The sequence below is a fragment of the Tachypleus tridentatus genome, chromosome 7 (genome assembly GCF_004210375.1).
Source record: "Tachypleus tridentatus isolate NWPU-2018 chromosome 7, ASM421037v1, whole genome shotgun sequence".
Lineage (NCBI taxonomy): Eukaryota > Metazoa > Arthropoda > Merostomata > Xiphosura > Limulidae > Tachypleus > Tachypleus tridentatus.
In genome coordinates, this window is record NC_134831.1 from 178,235,922 (window position 1) to 178,252,996 (window position 17,075).

The following is a 17,075-nucleotide window of genomic DNA, read 5'->3' on the forward strand; positions in this document are numbered from 1 at the left end:
AACTTCTTGGGAAAAGAAATATTGAAGACGTTTTGTTAAAATTTATCTAGACACTCCGATATGCTACTCTTATTACCCACACAGATTTATTCCTTCCCATCTGCACCTGGAGTGTCAGCACTTGAGTTTATGATCAAGCAAAGAATTAGAGTAAACGTATGTACTTCAGATTTTGTACAGAATAAAACCTTTTCTCAAGAGTATACGTGTAAAGTTAGAGAAAGGCTCGTTTTGTTATACTTTAGTACACAGCAGTATATCCACGTGTTGTGTACTTTAGATTTCTTTTGTGTGTCCACGTCTGCGTTTCTTATGGCCTCCTAACGTTTATTTGTGTAGCAGCCATTGCGCCTAGAAAGCCGTTTCTGTTTTCATGTGTATTATTGTTTGCTTTCAATACAGTTTTTCCTTTTTTAATTTATTTCGTCTTTATTTGTCGCTAAGCTCCTCAACAGGCTTCTTAGTTGTGCCCACGACGATAATCGAGTCCTGAACGTTATGGTTGCACGCCCGGGAGTTTACTGCGGAGCTTAATATGTGGGTATTCAGAGGTACTGATAACCAGGTTTATTTTAAGGTTAAGGTAATTAATTCACTCATGCTAATATTATAGCTCGTAAATATTAACCTGCATGCTGTGACGTAACAGCCAGGATTTTCTTAAGATGAAGTCAGTAACTATAGCATTATTCGTCTTGCATATTGGGGAAAAGTGGTAAGTTTACGGACTTACAATGCTAAAATCTAGGGTTCAATTCCCCGCTTCATAACAAGCAACTTTATTTTTCTTAATACCTATGTTATAAGGAAACAATTTGTTTCTTTGTTTTGAATTTCGCGCACAGCTAAACGAATATAAAGAAACACCAAAATGATTTTTACATCGTTTGTTATTAAGCCTAGCAAGGCCGTGTGGGCGTTATAATGTGACGGTCAATCCCACTATTCATTGGTAAAAGAGTAGCCCGAGAGTTGGCGGGGGGTATTGAGGACTAGCTGCCTTCTCTCTAGTCTTACACTGCTAAATTAGATAGGGCTAGCGCAGATAACTCTCGTTTATCTTTGCGCAAAAATTCAAAAACAAACCAACAAAACTGTTTCTTACTAGTTTAAAACAAAGTGGCTGATATTTAGAAACCTTTTCTTTTTTGTTTGGGAAGATAATTTAAGAATACACGAGAAACATGATTAAAACACATTAGTTTTTTATATTTACCTAGAAGCACGTTTCGTGCAAATTCTTTATGCACTTAAAGGTATCCCGTGTTTTACAAGTACACTGTCTTAGTTCCCCTTTTTCCCCCCAGATGGCTTTCTCCATTTTGTCTCTTGGTAGATCAACGGTAAGGTTAATGGTTTTCAACGCTAAAATTCATGTTTCGATTCCGTGCTGTAGATTTATCGTAGATAACACAATGTGTAGTTTAACGGCAAAAAAAACAACATCAAACAAACCAATTTTCTGTATTGTGGATCGTGATCTATCTGTTTGCTTTTGGAAGATATGACGAAGTCATTTTTAGACCACACATCTTGACAGACGTTCCATAGAACCTTTATTATACTAGAACATTCTAAGACCACGCTTGAAAAAGGTTAAACGCGCAAAAGTCCTTTGAAGTTGCATCAAAGGAATTCAATAGGCAAGTGATCAAATAGGATTGCTGTAATTCCAGTTCTTTGGACATCTTTCTGATGGAAATAGCTGCAGGTTTTGAGCTGTAACTCAAATTTGGTGGAACTTGTGGCTTGATAGTCTTCGTTGTTTGATTTGTTTTGGCACAAAGCTGTAATGAAATCTACGATAAGTATTTTTTTTGTTAAGAACAATAACACTAAATTTAAATATAGTAAAAAACAATACAGATCTATATCTGCCTTTGTTATTAATTCAATTTTTTCTTCAGAATAAATTCCATGTATATGTTCAAGTTCATTGCCTCTTTCGTGGCTATAGCTTTCTCTTTGCGGATCAAATTATTGATTCGCATAAGCTTGGACTGCGGTTTCGTAGACTATTTTAAGCACATTGCTATGCACGGAGAACTGTGATAAAGTCTTTGAAATGTTTAGTCCCTTGGCTATTTGTCATGTTTTTCAACGAAAAGGGCCTTCGCATTAATCTCCAATCCAGGCCTACTCATCCTGACATTGAAATTTTGGATGGTTGGAAAAGTTCTGACCACGCGAAACTTATGTGTTTGATTTACTAATATAATCCTTATATCCAGTCTAGAAGTGATTAACACGTCGCCCGTGGCGCAACTACTGGCATCTATGGAGAAACGCCACTGAATTATCATTTGAAATTCGTTCTCATAAAGTGAGATTAATTTTTTAGGGGGTTGTAAAAACTCCTTAAGAAAATTCTATTTCAACCAATTTTTTATTCAGTTATTAAGCTTCCCGACACAAAAGTTTTGAATGTAGAGATTATATCCAAAATACAATACAAAGATGACTTTTAATAGAACTCGGATCAATGCGAAATTCTTTTCTTTTGAGATAAAAACGAAATAAATTACGAAGAAATTGAGAATATGAGAGATTTTGAGGCTAAAGTTAATCAGAAAACTTCTGTTCGTTGGAAGTTGGACATCATTGTGTGGAGATTAGGAAGCTCCGAATAGTTCTGTAACATTTTCTATTAGTTGACAATTGGCATATTATAGCAGAGTTAAGAATGTGTTCTGTCGTTACGAATTCAATGGTTGGTCCAAAGAAATCATTATCGTCTTTCCTGCTTAGCTTGTTTGTTTGTTTTTGAATTTCGCACAAAGCTACTCGAGGGCTATCTGTGCTAGCCGTTCCTAATTTAGGAGTGTAAGACTAGAGGGAAGGCAGCTAGTCATCACCACCCACCGCCAACTCTTGGGCTACTCTTTTACCAACACGAATAGTGGGATTGACCGTAACTTTATAACGCCCCCACGGCTGAAAGGGCGAGCATGTTTGGCGCGATGGGGATGCGAACCCGCGACCCTCGGATTACGAGTCGCACGCCTCAACACGCTTGGCCATGCCGGGCCATATTCTGCGTAGCAGTGAAAACACACGTGACTTGACAAAAGTGTCGTTTATTTTGTTGGAATATTGAGAATATATATATGTAGTTATTTTACCGGAAAGGTTTGTTTATTTTCAAGTTGTCCCCCGCTGGTACAGTGGCAAGTTTACGGATTTACTACGCGAAAGTCAGGGGTTCGATTACTCTCGGTGGACTCAGCTGATAGCCTGACGTGGTTTTGCTATAAGAAAACACAAACACACTTATTTTGAAGTTAAGCACAATGCTACATAATGGTGTATTTTGTGTTCTGCCCACTACGGGTATCGAAACCTAGTTTCTAGTGTTTTTAAGTTCGCAGAAATACCGCTGTACCACTAGGAGGCAGCGTTAAAGAAAAGTTGTTTGGAAGGCAGCTGCAATAATTGTTTGTACCAAAATGTGGTTTATTTAAAGACAAAAATTAATGGCCCAGCATGGCCAGGTGGTTAAGGCGATCGACTCGTAATCCGAGGGTGGCGGGTTCGAATCCCCGTCGCACTAAACATGCTCGTCCTTTCAGCCGCGAGGGCGTTATAATGTGACGATTAATCCTTCTATTCGTTGGTAAAAGAGTAGCCCAAGAGTTGGCGGTGAGTGGTAATGACTAGCTGCCTTCCCTCTAGTCTTACACTGCTAAATTAGGGACGGCTAGCACCGATAGCCCTCGAGTAGCCTTGCGCGAAATTCGAAACCAACCAAACAAAAATTAATTGACAGTAAAACGTAAGAGTGTAAACAAATTAATGAAACTGAAACGTAATTAAATAAAACATTGATTCAAAATGGAAAGCGAGCGTGTGAAAAAATAAATAAACAAATAACGTAACAAGTGAAATAAAAATAATACGCTTGCGGTTGTCTGTCAAGAAAGTTTGTTAGAAATATTTTGGTCGAACGCGACAAATCTCGTGTAGTAAGGAAGGCTTTCCGTGATAAAGTCCCGATTGCATACTGGCTTTTCAATTGAGAATCACCTTACCCATTTTCTGTTTAGTCAAACATTTCAATTTAACGAGTAATATACACGGTGACACAATGTCGTTGTCATCATCAATTTCAACATTGATTTTTTTTTAATATTTGCAAGGTATTTCAAACAAACAACAAATAACCCACGTGTAATTTCCTAAAAAATGAATACTAAACTAAAAACAATTTATATGGGCTTTCTCAACTTAGGTCTAAAATGCGCATGAGAAATTCGTCAAAAGTCATATGTTTATAATTTTTTTAAAACGCATGTTCATGCATGTTTAGCTACGTTTACCTTCAACACAGCTTTACGTTTATGCTACTTTACAATAATTTAGCGTCGGTTCGCTTCATAGATTACTATATACACCTTTTAGCTAATTTTTCTTTCCTACTGATTTTATTATTCGTTTGTTTGAGTTTCTTTATTTTAACTCGTAATATATCCGTGTCAAACATAGAACTGTCATTACTGTATCATAGAACTTACATTGCTATAAACACTATTTCTTCAAGTTAAGTGTAGATTTATTGAGTATTTCTTTTTTAATTTCGCACAAAGCTACACGAGGGCTATTTGCGATAGCCGTCCCTAATTTAGCAGTGTAAGACTAGAGGGAAGGCAGCTAGTCATCACCATCCACCGCCAAATCTTGGGCTACTCTTTTACCAATGAATAGCAGGATAGACCGTCACATTAAAACGCCCACACGGCTGAAAAGGCTAGCATGTTTGGCGTGACGGGGATCCGAACCCGCGACCCTCAGATTACGAGTCGAACGCCTTAATCCACCTGGCCATGCCAACCCATCTTATTAAGTAAAGCCATCTTTACGCGAGTTTGTTTGTTCGACCGTGTAAAATTCGTTTAAAAGAAGCTGGACTTATGGATCTAACATATAATGCTTATGAGAAAGTGTTGATTAAATTGAATGCAAGAAAATAACAGAATAAGGAAAATTCAAGCGAAAGGCATGAAAAGTGAAAAACTTAAGTATAATAAATAATACCTTGTAAATACAATTGTAAATGCCTTGCAAGTAACAGCAATTATCGGTATTATAATAATAATTTAATATTAAAAGAACGTTTGAATGTTTAGTCTCTGACTTCAAACTTAAAATGTTTTTGCGACCAAAACTTTTTGAACTGCTTAAAATTTTCTTTTAAGTTTTATGAGTAAATCTAAAAAAAATTCAAAACGACACCTAGTGTCCTTATCCATCTCTAGCTGCATATAAGTTTGCTTGTACTGTATTTAAGATCCTCAGGTGGGGCAGCGGTAAGTCTAAGGATTTACAACGCTAAAATCAAAAGTTCGATTCTCCCTCGGTAGACAGGCCTGGCATGGGCAGGTGGGTTAAGGTGTTCGACTCGTAACCTGAGGGTCGAGAGTTCGAATCCCGGTAGCACCAAATATGTTCGCCCTTTCAGCCGTGGGGGCGTTATAATGTAACGGTCAATCCCACTATTCATTGGTAAAAGAGTAGCCCAAGAGTTGACGGTAGGTAGTGATGAATAGCTGCCTTCCCTCTAGTCTTACACTACTAAATTAGGGACGACTAGCGCAGATAGCCCTCGAGTAGCTTTGCGCGAATTTCAAAAACAAAGAAACAAACCCTCGGTAGACATAGCTCTCTATATATAAAAGAAGACAGTTACATTTAATAGCGCAACCGTGATAGTCGCGTGTATCGTTTCTGGAAAAACTAATTAACATAACTTGATTTAAGACTTATGAAATAAAATTTAAAAATGAGTGGTATTCTGTTATGAGTGGTTAGTTTGGATTTTAAAGTTGTCTCGCGTATTTGTAGGTGACATGATAAAAACAGTATTATTAGTGACTCTAGTACTTTGTTATGAGGCAATAACGGAGTAAAAACGGGTTTAAGCCCAGTAAAACTTTGTCGAAATGACATTGTAAAATTTGCACCGTGCGTTTATTACACTACAAGAAATCTGAGAGTAAGTAGGTTTTGTGTCAAACAGCGGATCCTTCAACCCAATGAAACTTCAAATACGACTGGTTTCGAAATTAAATCTTCTGTAATGTATCTTCACTGTAAGACCTTACTTGTAACAGTGAATCATTAAAAATATTTAAGAAAGAGTTTTGTTGCTGGTACGATGGTTGTGATGGCATGCAACCATCAAGTTAAGGAGGTTTTGCACGAGTTGCCAATACACGTCCACTTTTATTCAACGCCGCCATATTGGACGTCAATATACTTACCCTTTTATTTAACGCCGCCATACTGGACGTCAATATACTTACCCTTTTATTTAACACCGCCATATTGGACGTCAATATATTTACCCTTTTATTCAACGCCGCCATATTGGACGTCAATATACTTACCCTTTTATTTAACGCCGCCATACTGGACGTCAATATACTTACCCTTTTATTCATCGCCGCCATATTGGACGCCAATATATTTACCCTTTTATTTAACACCGCCATATTGGACGTCAATATATTTACCCTTTTATTTAACACCGCCATATTGGACATCAATATATTTACCCTTTTATTCAAAGCCGCCATATTGGACGTCAATATACTTACCCTTTTATTTAACGCCGCCATATTGGACGTCAACATCAATACAGTCCTCAGCAAAACTTTATATGCTGATAATGGCGCGAACATCACTCGTGACGAAAAATACAGATCCGAAACTCTATGGCTATTCTCGATATGAGATTAATAAACTCGTCAGATAACACGATATTATAATAAAAATGGGATGTTTTTCATTCACACAAGTTTGTTTGTTTTGTTTGTTCTGAATTTTTGCGCAAAGCTACACGAGCGCTATGTGGGCTAGCCGTTCCTCGTTTAGCAGTGTAAGACTAGAGAAAAGGAAGCTAGTCATCACCACCCACCACCAACTCTTGGACTACTCTTTTATCAACGAATAGTAGGATTGATCGTCACATTATACCGCTCTCAATGCTGAATAGGCGAGTATGTTTGGTGTGATAGGGATTCAAGCCTGCAACCCTCAGATTACGAGTCGAGCGTCCCCTAACGACCTGGCCATATTCATCTAAGAGTAACGTAAACATTTAACGTTCAGTATGGCGGAGTAAATAGACTACTAAACGTTTTGAGGTATGTACAAGATTTCTTTAGGGTCGTTTGTTGGAAAGTCTAATAAGTATCGATCATTGGAATCACACGAGAGTACAAACTAATACCTTCTGTATACGTATGACGCAAACAAATAAAATTAGGACGTAAACAAATGAGTGAGGGTGACAGAATGATTCGTGATACAAACAAATCACTTTTATTAAAAAAAAGGAAGAGATCATTGAGAAACATTATACGGAAGAATAAAACTTAGTTTTTGAAAGCGTTCCGGTTATCTGGTATCTTATTCTGGGAATTTTAGGTTTTCTCTTGGTGATAGAGTTTTGTAAATATATAGGAGCCACGCAGTATTATGGACAATTGTCTATCGGAATTTAAATCACGTGCTTTCAAAATTATAATTTCTAATAGTTGAAAATCTAAACAAAGAAAACAAAAATAAAACAGCAACAAAAGAATACTCTCAGATTATCACGAACAGGTTTCTTGGAAGATCATATAAACAGTGTTATATGTACTTAATATATGACAACAATTATACATCGTATTACGTTATTGGTCCAGGTTGTCAATTCATAGTCATATCGGCTCGGCATGGCTAGATTGTTAAGGCATTGGACTCATAATCTCAGGGTCGCAGATTCGAGTCCCCGTCACACCAAACATGCTCGCCCTTTCAGCCGTGGGAGCGTTATAATGTGACGGTCAATCCCATTATTCGTTGTAAAATAATATTCCAAAAGTTGGCGGTGAGTGGTGATGACTAACTACCTTCCCTCTAATCTTACACTGCAAAAGTATGGACGGCTAGCGTAGATGGCCCACGTGTAGCTTTGCGCGAATTTCAAAACAAACCAAATAAACCAAACTGTAATTGGTACAGTTGTGCAAAAGATGTCGGTCGATACTGTTGACGTGTTGCCTTCCCTCTGGTGTAACAGCTCTAAATAAAGAACAGCTTAAGCAGATATTCTCTATGTAGTTATGCGCGAATACCGGAAATAAACGTACATATTACATAATTACGTTTAACATTAAAAATTGTGCACAAACTCCTTGGTGTTATTTGCATATAAGTATATATGAATTTGTTTTAGTTATATATTTATTTGTGTGTGTGTGTATAAAATTATTTTCAATTTTTTTGTAATATTATTATCGATATTAATAAATAACGATATTTTGCATTTAAAACAACTCGCAATTTATAGCGGTTGAATTAGTAGACAGTCCCTCAAGTCTATTAAGACTCCAGTTTCTACACGGAGAATTCTGAAAGAGAAAGAAAAAAACAGTAATTTCCTTTCTCTTCGGAATTTTCTTGTATTCCTTTTTACTCCTATATTTTGTTATAATGTTCACAACAGGAGTTCGTTGCTTTTAAACAATAAAATAGCATGCATTTCAAGACTTCTCCGATTCTATTTAGTTATACGCAAAATAAATAAAAGAAAAAATGGAGCTTTAAAAAAAATAAAGGAATGATTTCACCACAGAGGAAGGTCGTTCGGTTTTCTTTCACACTTTTCGTATTTTATGACCTGCTATACTTTATGCAGCCTGTGGAATTCGTTATTTACGTGACGAACATTGGCACTGGAAGCGTGGTAAACTTTTCCAGATTTCAACGACAAATTTCAGTTCTATTTAATATTTTGGCCCGGCATGGCCAGATGGTTAAAGCGCTCGACTCGTAATTCGAAGGTCGCGGATTCGAATTCTCGTCACACCAAACATGCTCGCCCTTTCAGCCGTGGGGACGTTATAAAGTGACAGTCAATCCCACTATTCGATGGTAAAATAGTAGCCCAAGAGTTGGCGGTGGGTGGTGATGACTAACTGCCTTCCCTCTAGTCTTACACTACAAAAGTAAGGAAGGCGAGCGTAGATAGCTCTCCTGTAGCTTTGCGCGGAATTCTAAAATAAATAAACTATTTAGTATGCATATAAAGAAAAATAGAAGAAAAAAGATGGCGTCGCTGTGCCACCTGAAAAAATTCGGTTATTTTCGCTTTCGTAACTTCTTTTTATTTTACATTATTTATTTGCCAATTTCATTCAGAATTCAGATACTAGCAGATATAACTGTTATAATGTGATATCAACTGTAGGATAATGAAACAGAACCAGCAGTGACTTAACACTAAACAAGTGCTCTAACTATATATCTATCGAATTGGAGGTGTGTTTACAGCCGGGTAATGAAACTACATTAAGTACCGCATTATGAAGTACAAGTTTGTTTATAAATATTAATAAATTATTTATGTCATTTTACACAGAAGTATCTGAACGTTTCTGTTTGGATTTTTGTCGAACTAAGTAGAAATCTTGACCAAGCTCCTGTAGAATGTTACCAGGTGGCGCTTGTGACGTACCTACCCTCTCAAACGAATCAAAACACTGAGATCTTATTTTCTGAACGTTAATAAATTACGTAACGTAGTTCCACGTGTAACTATGGCAATGCTCGTACCTGGTAAAATGTTGGCAAAAGACTAATCGTTTTATTAAACACGCGCTACTTCATCATATGACAGGAAAGCGCGTGACATACACGTGCAAATTTAATTTAAAACTTCGTTAGTACTGACAAGACACGTTCGTGGTTTAGTCTTTCAAAAATCACGGATTTCCTTTTAATAACTGGAGAGTAAAAGACAACGGTAATAAGTCCTAAAATCAATATCACCTTGAATATATTAAATCCTTAGTCAATATTATTCTTATTAATATATTTACATATAATATATCCGCACCATTCTGTAAAATGTACCCTTGTGTTCAACTGTTTTATTCGATAAAAGTACACAAATAATAAATCCCAACTTACGGCTACGCTTCAGTGATTAGTGGATATTTCACATAATCAAGTCGAATGTGAAAAAGAGTTGATTTTTCTTAATAGTAAAATATGAAACGAGTTGATTGTTAAAAAGTAAAACTTGAAACGAATTGATTAAAAAAAAAAACTTGTAGGAGGATAGTTGGTTACTGAATTTCGAACCTGGAGAACCCGATTCGGATTTGTGCGCTACCACAAAATATTCAAAGAACATTAAGTCGTAAATGCATTATAAGAGTGACAGTCAATCTCTTAGTATGGATTATGGGCGAGAAAGTGAGGCATACTGGCTGTAATTAATCTGGTCAGTCGTTGAAAATTAAGGACGACGTCAAGTAATAGCTTTACTATGCTGCTCAAAATAGAAATACAGTAGTTGATTACTAAATAAATCTTGATTATTTGGAAATGAATAAACGTTCTCCGACTTTTAATGTCTCACAAAATTCGTTTGGTAGGCTTACGTTCGTGTCGCTGGTCTCTTTACTCTATTGTTATTTGCTGGGTTCCTTATTTCCTCGAAGCACACACCATCAGTATTAGACACATCTAGTCTTTCTCTGATTCCTTTTGCCAACAAAAGATATCTTTCTTTTATGACGTTTGTTTGGTGTTCCTATAACTATACACAATACTAGTTTTCAGTATCACTTCATTTCTTGAAGATCTAGTGTACTGGAAAAACAACAACAACAACAACAAAAACGTCCAGACTCTTATAATGATCTTCATGTTGACCTATGACTTACTGACGATCAAAAAAAGGCTTATTAGGCATCATAAAAGGCTGAACACTGCACGAGACTCGTGAGGCTTTTATTAAAATCCGTTTAATTATGAACAACTTTTATCTCGTTTTGTGTTTCTTAAAACCTCTTCACAGTTCTTTTTAAAGAGACTTTTAGAAAATTTCAAAATAAAACAGAAATAAAATAATTATTAATTTTCACAAAACTGCTTTAGCTGTACACAAAGAGCTTTTATAAACGTTCCTCACAAATAACTCTTTGAATCTCTGCTTTAAACATCGCCTAGTTTCCTTGTAACTATAAAACTACATTAGAATTTATAAACTCGTAACGTAATTTCCTGTCTCGTGTTTACTTTTATTCTAATAACATCACTAATATGAGGAAAATTATCTTGCATGAGTCATACCAGTGTAGCTGTCTGTAGATGGACCAACCAACATGATTACCATACTTTATTCGTAGCATCACTTGAGACAAGTGAACTGGGCCTCAGTCGAATACGGTAGAAACAGATATAAAATATTAATATATATATATATACTTTAAAGCGAGTAAATTATCGTAAGTTTCTGAGTCGCTCAGACTATCGAATCTTTGTGTGTTTTTTCTCTCTCAGAGAACTGTCACGCGTCAAGGTAACGAAAAAAACAATATGCCATTTTCTGTTTTTTATTATCTTTTCTTCGATTTCTTGTTACCGCTAGCTTTCTCTAATACAATAGATGGCACGTTCCCTCAGTAGAGATTAATCAGGGCAGTTCTACACTGATGAGGGTTACTCAACCACGTGAGTAATTACTGGGGAGAAAAAGAAAAAGCAAACATTGTAGTGGTCTCCTACGATCGGAAACACACATATATACATATTTATCCAGAAAATAGTCCGTGGAAGCTAAGGACTCACTATCCTACAAGAGAAGAACTTGTTGAAGTTAACAACCGAGATGAACATCTTATATAATCTCCAAAAGAGTAGAAGTTACACGGATCAGAAGGTATCTCCTTCCAGGAAATATCTTGTGGAAGCAGGCGTAAAACTTGCATTATGGCACCAGTTAGAAGTTTAAACAACTTAAATATAATAAAAACAAACATTTTTAAAGGAAGTGTTTCTTCGAAAATACTTATTTGATCCCCAAGTGGCACACCAGCATGTTTGCGGACTTACAACGCTAGAACCCGAGTTTCGATACCCGTGGTGGGCGGAGTGCAGAAAGCTCATTGTGTTGCTTTGTGCTTACATTTAAACAAACCTACATAATTTGCACAGTGTATGTTATGCAATCTCACACAAAGTTACTTGAGGGCTATCACTGCTAACTGTCCCTAATTTCGTAGTAATACAACAAAGGGAAGGAAACTAGTCAAGACCACCCACGGTCATGTCTAAGGCTACTCTTTTATTAACGAATACTGGGATTAACCGAAGTTATAACGTTCTTATGGCTGAAAGGGTGAGCATGTTTTGTGATTGGAATTCGAACCCGTGATCCACAAATGATAAGCTGTGCATTCTCAGTACTAGGCTTATTTGCACAGTGTCTGATGTGTGCATTATCATTCACCTAAGCCTAATTCAAGTTATTTACTTAAAAATGACTTCATAAAATTTTAGCTCACCAGGTGGCGCAAGTTAAATATTAATTTTTTAAAAATTATTCTGCTAAAAGCAGAATATAATTGAACACACGAATCAGTTTCAGCCCTCCTTCTTCCATTTGCTTTATTAAATTGTGACCAAGACATTTAAAAGCATGTTACTCCTTTATTTGGATTAGTAAGTGTAGTAAGGAAACGCCGAAAGCAGAAATAAGTAAAACTACAGAAGTGGATGAACAACATGACGTCATAACAGTATGTAGAGTACAGTACAATCACAATTAGTATATATCAAACAATTTAAAAACACAATAATGAGGAAAACACCATGTACAACATCTGGAGAAATAGATCCCAAAGCATCTCAGAAACAAAATTGTAATTCAAGAGCACAATATGTATAGAAAACAGATAATCTGTAGTAACTCATCAGACCGGTAAACAGGACCTCACGATAAACTGAAACGAGTGTGTGTTTTCTTATAGCAAAGCCACATCGGGCGATCTGCTGAGTCCGCCGAGGGGGAATCAAACCGCTGATTTTAGGGTTATAAATCTGTAGACTTACCGCTGTACCAGAGGGGGATAAATTGAAATGATAGTAATAAGTTTTGTTTTGTTTGAAGTTAAGCACAAAGCAACCTCGTCTTTAGCAGTATAACACTAATACAATAATGATATGAGCCACACATGAGAGAAAGAAAGATTAAAGAAATCTTGAACATCTACTTAACTGATAACACATTCTGAAATCTTGAACACCTACTTAACTGATAACACATTCTGAAATCTTGAACACTTACTTAACATATAACACATTCTGAAATCTTGAACACCTACTTAACTGATAACACATTCTGAAATCTTGAACACCTACTTAACTGATAACAAATTCAAGCAGGTTAGCATGGAAGTCAGAAAAGCGTGTTTACACAGTTTTAAAACATTCACATGGTTAGTTTGTTCATTTACTAGCGTGGGCGATCAGGTCGAGTGGATGACACATCAGATTTCTGCCTGGATGACTTTGGATGCAATCCTAATTTTTACTAATATAGGGATGGATCTTCTCAGGACCTCGTGCATAATTCAACCAGTTTAGCTTATTTAAATTTTCCTAAAACCACTTGAAGAAATGATAGACAATATATTATTAAAATATCCAAGTTTCGTTCTGTGTTTTATTAAAGTCTCACAAAAATATTTATAAATAAATAAAAACATCCTAGTTAAAACACGTAACCTCCTCTGTCTGGTTTATTAAAGTCTATAAAAACATTAGAGAAGATATAAGAACATCACCATTAAAACATGTAATCGTGGTGACGAATATTGGAGAATTGAGAAGAAACCAAATGCTGTGGACGTCAGTTTTCAACACTTATTTATTGGCGTGCTCTTCAGCTCTAAACAATGGTTTACAACCAGCAGATAAGATGCGTGGTATCAAAAGACAGTTGTTTAAAGTGGTACCACTGTTTGTTCTTCTGGTACTCTTATCAAGGAAGCCCTCTGGTTGGTTACAGAACTGGAATGACTCGTTGTCGTTAGCTTCTGTTAAAACGTATGTTGTTATGCAGTTTGCTAACCACAGGAGATGTCTCTGTAATGTGGAGCCACAGGCCATCTCGTGTTTCACCATCATTTAGATATCATCCGAACCCACATAACTACACATCCAGCTGACATCTTTTGCACTCTTATTACATTCTCTGTTACTCAATCAAGTTTATCTGGAGATAGATTAGTGAAACCCATGCAAAGAAAAAGAAGGAAACTACTACGGACTTGGTCAAAATCTATAACCACACGTAGCATTCCTCATTGTATCCAGTTCATTGTAACTTTTTTACAGTATTAAAGAATTATTTCCTCTGACGGTTTGTTTTTGTTTTACTTAATTTCGAGAAAGGCTATACGAGAACCATTTGAGCAAATTCATACTAGGAGAAAATACACTATCCACCCCCAACTCTTAGGAAACTCTTTACCAACGAAAAGTGGGGGTGACGGTAAATAATTATGTTCCCCATAGTCAAAATGGCGAACATGTTTGTTTAGTGACGAGATTCTTAATCGCGACTCATGGATTGTGAATCGGAAGCTCTAATCATATTTTATGATAGAAAGTGGGAATGAAAATTTGGATTTGCAACAAAAATAGCACATCTTATGCGTGTATAGGATAAACGGCTAGGTGAAGGACCACCTAGGATTTAGGTACAGCCCTCCCTAATTTTGAACTATTGATCGTTTGTTTGTTTGTTTTTTGAATTTTGCACAAAGCTACTCGAGGGCTATCTGTGCTAGCCGTCCCTAATTTAGCAGTGTAAGACTAGAGGGAAAGCAGCTAGTCATCACCACCCACCGCCAACTCTTGGGCTACTCTTTTACCAACGAATAGTGGGATTGACCGTCACATTATAACGCCCCACGGCTGAAAGGGCGAACATGTTTGGCGCGACGGGGATGCGAACCCGCGACCCTCAGATTACGAGTCGCACGCCTTAACAAGCTTGGCCATGCCGGGCACCTGAACTATTGATTAAATGGTGGTATGTCTGCGGACTTACAACGCTAGAATCCAGGTTTCGATACCCGCAATGGGCAGAAAACAGATAGCCCATTGTGTCGATTTGTGCTTAACTCCAAATAAATCCGTCAAACAAAAACTTTCCCGAAATAAGTTAATTCTTGTCTGTTTGTTTATTTGTGCATATTTACACTGAACTTAAGATTAACTTTAGACGCAGCCTTAACTGAGGTTAATTTAGACAAGGTCTTGAAGTTAGCTTTATAAACGTTTCTGATGTATAATGAGTTGTAGTTGTTGTTTAGTCAGTGAGTACCAAGTTACAAAATGGGCTATCTGTGCCCTGCCCACCACAGGTTCGATAACCGTTTTCTAGCAGTACACTGGTGGTCAATGTAAAACATTAAGATCCGGGGTTCGATCCTCGTGACAAGCACAGGTAACCTATCGTGAAGTTTTGGAAGAAACGAACAAACAGTCCGAGATTCGAAACGTTCCTGAGAGAAGAAGGAACGAGGTGGTATTTAATTCTGACACTACTTGGCTGATCAGTTTATGTAAACAATGGATGTGTAGATAATTAACACTCATGAAGGAGAAAAGGTGATTTAAGAACGAGAAAATAATGATTAGTTAATTGAAGAGAAGATAATTCATTAAAAACTGTTTCCAGTTTTGAACCAATCTTAGAAAAGTATTTTCAAAACTCGTTGAACTCTATTTGTAACAAAACCCTACAAGCCTAAATAAACTATATATATATGTAAAAACAGCTGGTATGGGTTGAGAAATTTTTTTATGTAGAGGAGCGAACAACGTTTCGACCTTCTTCGGTCGTCGTCAGGTTCACAAAGAAAGAAAGAGGTAACTGACCGATAGCTGACCACGTCTTTGAAGGTTGTTGTGTAACTGAGTGTAGAGGGCGTGCTTAGATGTTTGATTATATTTATTAATATAGGTATAAAGGTGTTCTTTTGTATTGGTTAATTTTGGGCTTGAGTTGTTGTATAACTAAGGCTCTTTTAATTTTGCGTTTGTTAATGTTTGTTTCTTTATTTAGTGTTTGGGTGTTTTTTATGGTTATGTTGTGTTTATTTGATTTGCAATGTTCGGAAACGTGTGAAGGCGACTTTTTATGTTCTTTGAATCTGGTTTCCATTTTTCTACTTATTTCTCCAATATAGAAGTCGTGGCAGTTATCACATTGTATTTTATGAATAATGTTGGTGTGATGTTTGTCAGTGTAGTTTTTACATAGTATAGACCTTAGTGTTACAAACAATTGGCTTAAGTATGAGCAACCCAGTATCACCAGTTCTAGCCAATATTTTTATGACACAAATTGAAACACAAGCAATTAGCACGGCATTACATCCACCACTATACTGCTACAGATATGTGGACTACATGATTGCGGAATTCAGATCTACAGAACACACACTTAATTTTTTCAATCACATTAACTCTATACATCCCAACATTAACTTCACGTGTGAACAGGAAGAAAGCAATCAAATATCATTTTAGTTTAATATCAATAAGTTTCCTCCACAAACCATAGAAAACATTACACGCACACACCTGGACAAAAGCAAAATCAACTAACAAAAGTAAATTTATACCACGATTTAAAAAATCACGAAATCATATACTGCTGTATACCATATATTCCTGACATCAGCAAACAAATAACCAACATTTGGCAAAAACTAGTAACAAAATATGACATTCCAGTTAATACCAAATCTATTCAAATCCTGGCACAAAACTAAGGTATAGAGTTAATGTGATTGAAAAAATTAAGTGTGTGTTCTGTAGATCTGAATTCCGCAATCATGTAGTCTACATATCTGTACCAGTATAGTGGTGGATGTTTTGCTGTGTTAATTGCTTGTGTTTCAATTTGTGTCATAAAAATATTGGCTAGAACTGGTGATACTGGGTTGCTCATACTTAAGCCATTTGTTTGTAACACTAAGGTCTATACCATGTAAAAACTACACTGACAAACACCACACCAACATTATTTATAAAATACAATGTGATAACTGGCACGACGTTTTTATTGGAGAAACAAGTAGAAAAATGAAAACCAGATTCAAAAAACACGAAAAGTCACCTTCACACGTTTTCGAACACTGCAAGTCAAATAAACATAACATAACCATAGAAAACACCCAAATACTAAATAATTTGTTTTGTTTGTTTTGGAATTTCGCACA

At 36.4% G+C, this 17,075-nt stretch overlaps 1 protein-coding gene across 1 annotated transcript in view; it reads right to left on the reverse strand.

The window, feature by feature from the left end:
• Positions 1–1,637: 1,637 nt before the first annotated feature.
• Positions 1,638–17,075, reverse strand: part of LOC143257364 (putative G-protein coupled receptor No18) — a 190,092-nt gene continuing 174,654 nt past the window's right edge. Inside the window, exon 2 of the transcript XR_013031815.1 lies at positions 1,638–1,787. The gene's annotated coding sequence lies outside the window, so the exon portion shown is untranslated. The remainder of the gene's footprint in view (positions 1,788–17,075) is intronic.